The sequence below is a fragment of the Styela clava genome, chromosome 5 (assembly GCF_964204865.1).
Source record: "Styela clava chromosome 5, kaStyClav1.hap1.2, whole genome shotgun sequence".
Taxonomy (NCBI): Eukaryota; Metazoa; Chordata; class Ascidiacea; order Stolidobranchia; family Styelidae; genus Styela; species Styela clava.
The window spans coordinates 22,757,813-22,760,312 of record NC_135254.1 but is presented as its reverse complement, the minus strand read 5'-3'; the positions used below and the strand labels follow the sequence as shown (position 1 = coordinate 22,760,312).

Sequence of the window (2,500 nt, the reverse complement as noted above, 5' to 3'; positions counted from 1 at the left end):
GTGGGACGAGGCCTCGATCAGAAGGACACCGGCGCTCGCCGTTAGCCGCACTGGGACTTCCGTACGTCACAACTCGGCGCGCTCGAAAAGCGCGCAGATTCGACGCTGGACTCTTCCCGGTTCACTCGCCGTTACTCAGGGAATCCCTGTTGGTTTCTTTTCCTCCGCTTAATAATATGCTTAAATTCAGCGGGTGCTCTCGCCTGAACTCAGGTCGTATGTGTCAAGCGGGCCGCTTCTTACACGGCCCGCTGGCATCGCAAGTCGTCGCCGCCGGCGCCGACCGAGCGCGTACCGTCGCCGCCTTGGCCCACGGTCGGTCTTGATCTCGTGACCGGACCGACCGACCTGGACCCGCCCCTCGAACGTAGTTGAACACGTCGAGGGGCCGGCGGTGTACGGGACACGCGGTCGCGCCGAGAAAGCTCGGCGACCGCTTCAACTTGGGGCGACGCCCGGCCGTCTTCGCAGAGGCCAGGCGACGGCCCTCGGGTGAGGACGAACGCGACCCTGAGGCAGACGCGGTCCCGGGATTGACCCGAGACCGCAATTCGCGTTCAGAAGGTCGACGTTCAATGTGTTCTGCAATTCACATTACTTCTCGCACTTGGCTGCGTCCTTCATCGACTCGCGAGCCGAGTGATCCACCGTTAAGAGTCGTCCTCGACGTTTCGCCCGGCGCCGAAGCGCGCGGACGTCACACTGTGGGATCGACCACAAAACCACCACCGACAACAACTGCACAAAAACACCAACAAACGGCGCCGAGCGACCGCCGGGCTGGGCCGGCGGCACATCGAGCGCGGTGCCCAGAAGCCACCATCGCACTCGGCTGCCTTGCTATGCCAACGTGTTACGCGTGTCGCACGGGGCGGAACCCCGATTGACGGCCGCCCTCTCGGCGGCACCCAAAGACAATTAAGTGCGCGGTCGGCCGGGGCCTACCACCACTTTCGGTAATGATCCTTCCGCAGGTTCACCTACGGAAACCTTGTTACGACTTTTACTTCCTCTAAATGATCAAGTTTGATCGTCTTCTCGACACGCCGACGCGGCCGTTGCCAGCCGCGACGGGGCCGATCCAAGGATCTCACTAAACCATTCAATCGGTAGTAGCGACGGGCGGTGTGTACAAAGGGCAGGGACGTAATCAACGCAAGTTGATGACTTGCGCTTACTGGGAATTCCTCGTTCAGGGGAAACAATTGCAAGTCCCTATCCCAATCACGAATGAGGTTCAACGGGTTACCCGGACCTTTCGGCCTAGGTTAGACACTCGCTGCTTCACTCAGTGTAGCGCGCGTGCGGCCCCGGACATCTAAGGGCATCACAGACCTGTTATTGCTCAATCTCGTGTGGCTAAACGCCACTAGTCCCTCTAAGAAGTTAGACGCCGACCGAGAAGGTCGCGTAACTATTTAGCATGCCAGAGTCTCGTTCGTTATCGGAATTAACCAGACAAATCGCTCCACCAACTAAGAACGGCCATGCACCACCACCCACAGAATCAAGAAAGAGCTCTCAATCTGTCAATCCTACCTGTGTCCGGGCCGGGTGAGTTTCCCCGTGTTGAGTCAAATTAAGCCGCAGGCTCCACTCCTGGTGGTGCCCTTCCGTCAATTCCTTTAAGTTTCAGCTTTGCAACCATACTTCCCCCGGAACCCAAAGACTTTGGTTTCCCGGAAGCTGCCGGAAAGGTCGTCATGGTAACGCCTCCCGATCGCTAGTTGGCATCGTTTATAGTCAGAACTAGGACGGTATCTGATCGTCTTCGAACCTCTGACTTTCGCTCTTGATTAAATAAAACATTCTTGGCGAATGCTTTCGCAGTAGTTCGTCTTCCGCCGATCCAAGAATTTCACCTCTAACGGCAGAGTACGGACGCCCCCGTCTGTCCCTCTTAATCATTACCTCGTGCTCCGAAAACCAACAAAATAGAACCGAGGTCCTATTCCATTATTCCATGCAACACTATGCAGGCGAACAGCCTGCTTTGAACACTCTAATTTTTTCAAAGTAAACTTATCGGCCACCGCCGACACTCAGTCAAGAGCACCGACGGAGAACCGAAGGTGAGGCGAACGCAACCAGTGACACGCCTTGCGACGGACCGGCGGCGCTCGCCCAAAATCCAACTACGAGCTTTTCAACCGCAACAACTTTAGCATACACTGTTGGAGCTGGAATTACCGCGGCTGCTGGCACCAGACTTGCCCTCCAATGGATACTCGTTAAGAATTTTAGGATGTACTCATTCCAATTACAGGGCCTCGTTAGAGTCCTGTATTGTTATTTTTCGTCACTACCTCCCCGTGTCGGGAATGGGTAATTTGCGCGCCTGCTGCCTTTCTTGGATGTGGTAGCCGTTTCTCAGGCTCCCTCTCCGGAATCGAACCCTGATTCCCCGTTACCCGTTATCACAAAGGTAGGCACGTAGCGTACCTTCGACAGTTGATAGGGCAGACACTTGAATGATACGTCGTCGGTGCAGAGACCGTAC

General features: G+C 56.1%; 2 non-coding genes and 1 pseudogene across 2 annotated transcripts in view; all 3 read right to left on the bottom strand.

Annotated features, from left to right (window-relative positions):
* Positions 1-217, bottom strand: part of LOC144423713 (large subunit ribosomal RNA) — a 3,695-nt pseudogene extending 3,478 nt beyond the window's left edge.
* Positions 218-505: 288 nt separating this feature from the next.
* Positions 506-659, bottom strand: LOC144423290 (5.8S ribosomal RNA). The gene has a single exon (XR_013475784.1). It is a non-coding gene; the product is annotated as a 5.8S ribosomal RNA (ribosomal RNA).
* A 298-nt stretch (positions 660-957) lies between these two features.
* The window catches only part of LOC144423675 (small subunit ribosomal RNA), a 1,810-nt gene continuing 267 nt past the window's right edge, over positions 958-2,500 (bottom strand). Inside the window, exon 1 of the ribosomal RNA XR_013476140.1 lies at positions 958-2,500. This exon is cut by the window's right edge and continues 267 nt beyond it. This is a non-coding gene — a ribosomal RNA (small subunit ribosomal RNA).